General features: G+C 35.8%; 1 pseudogene; it reads right to left on the bottom strand.

The window, feature by feature from the left end:
• Positions 1 to 2,549: 2,549 nt before the first annotated feature.
• Positions 2,550 to 5,137, bottom strand: LOC125202698 (annotated as a pseudogene).
• Between the last annotated feature and the right edge of the window lie 3,587 nt (positions 5,138 to 8,724).

Genomic DNA, 8,724 nt, shown 5'->3' on the forward strand with positions numbered 1-8,724 from the left:
CATCACAATATTCAGCGGAATTGACCACCACATCCACGTCACATATTCAACGGAATTGACTCAGTCAATCCAAATTCTATCTCCAAAACAAAAATTAGGTCACCATAGAATATCATTTAATAATTTCATTTATCAATTAATCCACATACTTCACAGCATTTAATGCAAAAATTTTATGGCTCGGAAATTAAGGTTCGAAAAGTGGGGCGTTACACTATAAGTATTCAAAGTTAGGGGTTTCGCATGGTTCTGAATTACATTGAAATAAGGTTATTCACAAGTCACAACAGTGTCCATTTGGGCACTAGCAGTAGTGCCTTTAAACCCGCCCTTAAAATTTCATCTTTTACCTTTTTTCCAACCACATCAACATTTAAACTTTCAGCCGCAGCACCTGAAATAGCGCCAACACCAAATTCTGCTCTAACTTATTTCACCATTTTCATCTTTTTTTGAAGTGTTAGTAATTTATTTAAAAACAAAAGAATTTGTCTTTAAAAGCGTAAAGTATACTTCCTCCCTCCCATTCAAGATGACCACCTTCCTTTTTTTGTTTGTCCCAATCAAGATAGCCACTTTTCAATTTCGAAAATAACCTTCTATCTCATCTCTCCTCATTAAAATATTCAACTATATTTTTTCCTCTCTATTTTGTTCCACCTAACAACACTTCCTGAAATCTCGTGCCATTCAAGAATGTGGTCATCTTGAGTAGGACGGAGGGAGTACTTCATTGTAATAAATTTAATTTTGTTGTAGTGAATGAACATAGTACTACCTCTATCTCATAATGAGAGTCCACTTTTACCATTTTAGTCCGTCCCACAATAAGAGACCACTTTTACTTTTACTATAAATGATAAGTAGATCTCACATTCCACTAACTCATTCCACTCACATTCATTATGAAACTAATAAATAAAAGTGGGACCCTTACTCTATTAACTTTTTCAACTCACTTTTGTTTACGTTTCTTAAATCCCGCGTCGAGTCAAATGTGGACTCTTATTGTGGGACGGAGGTAGTATAAGTTAAGGGGGGCACTATGGTGACACAAAAGTTAAAATGACAACCTAGACAAGCAATCAGCGATACATCGGCAAGCAACTCATCATATGGTTCTAAGCAATCTGCGATACAAAATTAGAGCACTTTGGTGACACAATAGTAAAATGACAAACTAGACAAGCAATCCGTTATACAAAAGTAAGCAATCTATGATACATAGGCAAGTAACCCGACATATGGTTCCAAGCAATATGCGATACATTCCTTAATTATAACATTAATTCATTTGCTCCATCTATGATAGCAATATACACTCACAAAATAGGAGATACACCATTAAAAAAACGGGTCCGGGTTCTGGTTCGGGTTCGGGTTCAGGTAGGCAGAGAAATAGGAAATTGATCGATGACTTGTAGCCACGGGTTATCCACCTCATGAGGAGGAATAGTCCTCAACGCCCTCCACACTCCACTCGCACACTTGAATCCCGACCCGAACCCGAGCTGCCAAACCCGGTTTCCCCTCCGAACCCGGCCCTTCACATCCGCATACGCCAGCTGATACCACACCAAGTTGCTTGACGTATTACAATACCTATAAAGTGTCATCCTCAACCAGTGGCGTATGCAAGTAAGAACAAGGGGGTACAACTGTACCCCAAAATATAAGAAATTAATACAATATTTTTTGATAGTTTACATCGGAGCATTATGCTCCAGTTGTCCGTTCCTCATAGTGGCTCTTTACTGCTCTGAGTTCGATTCCTTGCAGCAAACCTTTTTTATTCTCCTTTTCTTGTTTTTTTTATTCATGACAACTACCTTTTTATTTCTATACCCAACATTTTCATTTTTGTTATGCATTCTTCTTTTCATTGTTTTAATTATGTTTATGTTTGAATACTTTTTTATTTGTGTACTAACACTTTCATTTTTGTTACAGTATGTAGTAATTAGTTTTTTTAGTTAGTTAATTATTTGCACTCCTATTAACATTTTTGTTATTATAATGTAGTACTCCAGTAATTAATTTTTAGTTAGGTAAAAATTTGCACTCCTATTTTATCTTATAGATATTAGGATTGTTTACTATACTTTAACTATTTTGATTTTTCCTATTATATTTGTTATTTCATTTATTTTAATTGGTTTATATATTACTATATTGATAATCTATTTTAAGTAACATAACTCGTACTTATTGCTTTTATTTTTTAATATGAAATTCTTATTTTTAATATTTTAGGTAATACTCCATCATCCCACTTTAGGAATTCCATTTGAGTTTGGTATGCGTTTTAAAAAATGTAAAGAAAAGTTGGCAAAAAATGATAGTGGAATGTGAATCTCATTTTATATATTATGAGTGAAATAAGGTTAGTGGAATGTGGGGCCTATTGCCATTTATGAAATATTTTAACCGAAACTCCTAATGTGGGACGGACTAAAATGGAAATCGAGACTCTTAAAGTGAGATGGATGGAGTATTATTTTTATACATCTCGTACTTAATATAAAAATTTTCTTACAATTTAAATTATTTTTATAATCAATATTATTTTATTTATAATAATTATTTGTCATATAATTCGTACCCCAAGTCAAAAATTCTGGATACGCCACTGTCCTCGACAGCTCCATGTCCCACGCTCTCAGCTTCAAACTCGTCTCCACCGTGTCGAGCACCGCCTTCCCACCCGGGTCGATGCAGAAATGCTCGAACGCCGCGTTGAAATCCGGCACATACGGGGCCAGTCCCTTCATGTTGAAGCATTTTCTGCCAATGAGCGTTGCGAGGAACGTGAGTTTCTCGGAGATGGGGGGCACGAGAGGGCCCAGGGAGGTGATGTTGGCCTTGAGGGATTCGCCGGCGACAGAGGGGAGGTCTTTGGATATGGTGATGCCGAGGGTCGAGGGATCCTTCTTTGTCGGGTTCTTGGAAGACGCATTTGTAGGAGCGGTCGTCGGCGCCGCAGTGGGTGCGGAGGGTGTGGCTCAGCTCGTATTTGGAGATGCGGCGGTCGGAGGGGCGGTTGGATAAGAGGAGGGCGGCGCCGCCCATGCGGAAAAGGCAGTTGGCGAGGAGCTTTGATTTGTCGTGGCCGAGGTAATATCTGCTGGTAGGGCTTTCTAGGCTCATGATTAGGGCGTAACTATTGCGTTGAACCTGCGTGCGTGCACTATCATTAGGGTTTATATATCAAGATATAAAATTTCATGACATATGGACAATTCACAATTTTGCAATACTACTACAAGAATTGGTGTATTTGACATATGAATGACGCAAGCGCTTTGACAAACAATAAAATTTCTAAATTAGAAGCACATTGATATTGATTACTATAAGTCTATAAGCAAAATCACAATTTGAATATTGAAGCTGGTTTTTTTTTAAAAAAATAAGGAATATTAGATATTTAAATAAATTTTGATCAGCAAATAGGATATATATTGAATGTTAAAATTTCAGACTAAATTGATTCGTCCATGTACCAGTACAAATGATGTTTTTGGCAATGTTTATACTATGCATACCACTTCAATAAAATTAGTACGTGGACCAGATAATTGAGAAAAATTAAAATTTTAGATTTAATATTCCTTCTAGAACTTTATGTGATTGACAACCTATGTAATTTAAATGTATATTACTCCCTTTATCCCATATTTGGAGTCACAATTAGTTATGGCACGGGTTTTAAAGAATTGGTGGAATGTGTAATAAATGAAGTGAGATGGTGGATCACAATTTGAAAAAAAAATTCAATCATCTCATCTTACCCATTTTCTAGTGAAGTACGTGTTAATTTCGTAAACGGTTTAAAACACGTGGACAAAACGTCATTTCAAACTTAATTAGGCGATTTTGTTTTTCACAACGCCGTTTTTTCAGCATGTTTTAATCATCCACCACATCATCGCGTAATTCGCTATAATGGGAAGGATGAGACTATAGCGAAACTTTCGAACATCATCATATATTTTCTACATTTTAAAAAACTTAAGGACAGATCAGAATATTAATTTTAATCTTTCGTGATTTATTTGGGAATTTGTCCTTCTTTAAAAAACTGTGATAGTATAAAACCTGGAGGAGGCGTTTGGCGAGGTCGACGGCGATGAGGCCGACACTGAAGCCCATTCACCCCAAGTTGTAGGTGAGCACATCCTCTCTGAGCTTGTATCTATTGACGATCATGGCAGACAGCGACGGAACCGGATTGAACGTCGATATATTCACCACCACACCCCATTCTGAGCAGCCACCACCACACCTATCTGAGCAGCCTCCACCCCAGTCTTGGCCATCAGATCATCCACGGCTCCGCACAGTACAATCTCTGCCTCCTCCCTCGCGCATTCGAACGATGATTTTGGCGGGAAGTCTCTGACGCCGTACACGAAGGTCTCCTCTCCGGCCCCTGACCTCTCGATGACTTTGGTAATGAAGGAGAGGCTCTCCGGGCTGAGCAGGGTTGACATCTTCTCCGTGATAACATCCCGGTGGGTCGAGAAGGCCGGGTCGTGTCGGTAGCATGCGAAATCCACCAAGTAAACCTTTCTCGGACGGAGGAAGAAGGACAGATATGCACAAGGCCAAGATGGCGGCGGCGGCGGTTAAGCTGTGGTTGAGATTGATCATTGAGAGATGGTGGATTGCGGCGAAGAGGAGGGATGGGATGATGAGGAATAGGGCGTTGTTGGTGAGGTGATGGTAGCATTTGAACTCCATTGAACGCCTACGTATGTTAATAAACAAGAGTCCGAAGTCCAGAGTCCAAATTAGTCATCTAAAAGCATAAGTGAGATACAACAGTAATCCAGTAAATAGTTCACTATATGGAGATAAAATTGCAGAATATAACTCATAGCTATTTAATTTGTGCTAAGTAATCCTTCAACCGATCAAGGATCAAGACTTAACATCCCCCAGATATTACAGTGAAGTTTCGGACATGCATAAAGTAAAGGATTTAACTTCAAAATACCAAGATTCATCAGATTCTTTTATGGGATATTTGGTTTCTCAAACTTATTTCAATGGAAATGGAATATCTACTAATATACAAACTGGGACTTTGAAGAAAATGGAATATAAAGGACATGCTTGCCTTTAGAATTTTTTTAACTTTAGCCTAAAGCATGAATGTTCTCTCACATGAATGGACCCAATAAACGAATCATAACCTTAACATATGCTGTTGGAAAGAAGGTCCCCATTCAGCCAGTCAGAGCCTAGACATAACATCTACTTTTTGACAAAAGCAAAATGCACCAAACATAGAAAATTTCCTGAATTACTTCAAATGACCCTATAAGAGGACAATGCTTATTAGTAATAAGGATTCTTACATATAGTAAACTTAAATACAGAAAATGCCAAGAAGAAACCTTCCAGTTGGAATTTTAAAGCATGTTATTGTTTAATTTTATTTATCAGTCTTTGAATACCTTTTCAACCACTAAATAATAACCCCCAAACAACTCTACCATCTTCATGTTGGGATAACAACTAGGATACTATTATACAACCAGAACTTATGTGTTTGTCTTGTTCTCATCCACTAAAGATATAGAAAGTCACCTAAATGTTCAAATTCTAGAATCCTAACACTTATTAAAATAAGCATCGACAGAGATTCTAATTAAAAGATATCCTAACTATCAAGCTGTCAAATGCCAGTTGGTATGCATATGTAAGAAGTGGCCAAAATCCATATTTGCAAGCTTTGAAGTAATCAATAAATCAATAGTCATAATTCCAGCCTTGCATAAGTTTCTTATAATGACAATTCTACCATAACTCTGCTTCCACTTGTACATGCATACAACATCAATATTAGGTGCAATGGCTTTACATATATCACTAAAAGGACATTAGATTTTCAATGATGTGGAATGAGAACAGTGAACTAATATACCTATTATCTACATCCTTGTATAGTTTCAATAATTATAGATTTTTTTATATTTGTTAGTTAGTTCATATTCTTGTAATTTTAAAAATACAATATCCACTCATATGCCATCATCTATTAACAAAAATAATAATATTAGTTCTTTCTTTATTTATACATTTACTTTTAAATAGAATAAAGAACATGAAAAATATTGTTAATACAAAATCAATAAAGAACCTGAACAACAAACACATTATTTAAATTCAGATTTAGTTAATGAGATATAATTATAAGTTATATGTTTTATTTCTACATGTAATATATGTAGCATATCTTTAAAATACATAAACAAAAAATTCAAACAAAGCCAGCCCAGCCCACATGACATGTAAATCTGGACTGGACTAGGTCTAGCAAAATTAGAAAAAGCTCAGTCTAGCCCAGCCCAGTCCGCCTCAGATATGAGCCTGGACCAGGCTGGGCCTCAACATAGGCAGAGCCTTGATGGGCCTGGGCACAGTTGACGACTCTACTTGAAGCTAATGAAAATCGGTTTGGATTTCCAAATTCTTAAAAAGAAAGCTTTGCATTAAATACACGTGTCTATCATTTTCCCTAATAAAGCTGCATTAAATGCGCACCTCTCAATTTGGACAACATTTGATGCCTTTCATATTTGTGGTAGGGATGTCAATCTAGCCCGAAACTCACGGTTCGATCCGAATTATTCGGTAAAATCATAGGGTTAGGGCCAGAAAATTGCAATCCATATTCAGAAGCGGGCTATACGAGCTAACCCATTTGGGTCGGCGGGTTATGCGTGTTGGCCAGGGTGGGTTGCTGGTTAGCCCACGGATTGAGCATTTAATATAAAAATATAATTGAAATTTTGGATTATATATCTATATGAAGTATATTTGGTAATATTAATATTAAATACAACATTGATATGAAGAATATATGGTAATTATGTCTTCTCTCTCAAACTGAAAGTTAGGGTAATATGAAATGCATGATTTCCATTTAATTGTAGTCTGATTCATGTGTCCTATTAATTAAACGAAATTTTCAATTGCTATTATTTTCTTTTTCTTGATCACTTTGATAATACTTTACTGTTTGCGACAATCTACTTTTTAATAATTAAGAATATTGGATTAGATAGAAAGTAACATCTAAGATTACTATTAACCCGAATAGCCTGCGGGTTAGCTCGAAACCCGAAGATTATGGGTAGGGCTGAGAATTTATAATTCGAAAAATTCACAGGCCGAATAACCCGCACTCAAATAGCTCGACAGCCCGAGTGGATTGGCCCGAACCCGAGCGGGTTAGCCCAATTGACATCCCTAGTTGTGGGGATTGTATGGTTATTTTTGAATTCATGCATTTATTGCTCTCTCTAAGGAAGTCTAGATAGAAATTATTACTTCTTTCATATTCAAAAAATAGAAACATTTGAAACGGTATGGATTTTAATATACAATTGGTAATGTAATTGAGAAAAATTGGTAAAGTAAAGGAGAATAAAAGAAAAATGAGTAAAGTTAATGAGAGGAAGAGAAAAAGTAATGAGAGTAGAGTTACTGGATTGTGGAGTCCATGTCCTAAAATAGAAAGATTCTAAAGTTCTTATTTTTAAGGAACGACCTAAAATGAAAATAGTTGCTATTTTTAAAAAACGGAGGAAGTAATAAAGTTTGGTTGGATTTTACAAATATGGATATAATATTTTCTAGATCCTTGCATTTATTGTAAGATGCAAGACCTAAGTTACATTTACCCTCTCTCCTGTAGGAATGTCATTTCGAAGACATTGGTGATGCTCGCGATTGTTATGTTTCGCACTTTCAATTGTAATAGATTAGCATTTGATTTTTTTTGTTTTTATCGAACTTTAATTTGTGTGTATTGGACAATACAACTCTTGTTTTGGAATTATTTTTTTTATCATAATTGGATATTCAATACAATTTGTAGCTAGCTACAATTCAAACTTGTTTCTTGAAACAAAAGAACACAACCATTATTCTTATATAGCTCATACTCGATTTTTCCTATAATTCCAACATGAACTTTCATTATAAGTTCATTAAATCTTGTGGCATCTCAAAGATTATATTATTAAATTCATGCATTCAACTAATGACATACATTTTTATAAGTCTAAAAGTTTTCGAAGGTGGGGTTTCACGGGGCTTCTGAATTACATTGAAATGAGGTTATTCACAATAGTGTCTATCAGGGCTAGCAGTAGTGCCTCTAAGATCCGCCCTTAAAATCCATCTTTCACACTTTTTTCTCAGCCACATCATCATTTTAATTTTCAACCGTAGCATCTGCAATAGCGCTAACACCAACACCAACACCAAATTCAGCCTCAACTTATTTTACTATTTTCATCTTTTTTTAAGTGTCGATAATTAATTTAAAAACAAAAGAATTTGTTCATTGTAGTAAAATTATTTTTGTTGTAGTTAATGAATAAGTAAAAGGGAGCACTATGGTGACACCATAGTTAAAATGACAACCTAGGCAAGCAATTCGACATATGGTTCCAAGCAATCTGCGATACGAAATTAGATCACTATGGTGACACAATAGTAAAATGACAAACTAGGCAAACAATCTGCTATACATAGGTAAGCAATCTATGATACATAGGTAAGCAAATCGGCATATGGTTCCAAGTAATACGAAACCAGAGATAATCAAGCAATCCGGGATACATTCCTTAAATATAACATTCATCAATACACATTCACAAAATAAAAGATATAATATGAAAGACGGGTTCAGGTTTGTGTTCGGGT

Source organism: Salvia hispanica, chromosome 1 (genome assembly GCF_023119035.1).
Source record: "Salvia hispanica cultivar TCC Black 2014 chromosome 1, UniMelb_Shisp_WGS_1.0, whole genome shotgun sequence".
NCBI classification, from domain to species: Eukaryota; Viridiplantae; Streptophyta; class Magnoliopsida; order Lamiales; family Lamiaceae; genus Salvia; species Salvia hispanica.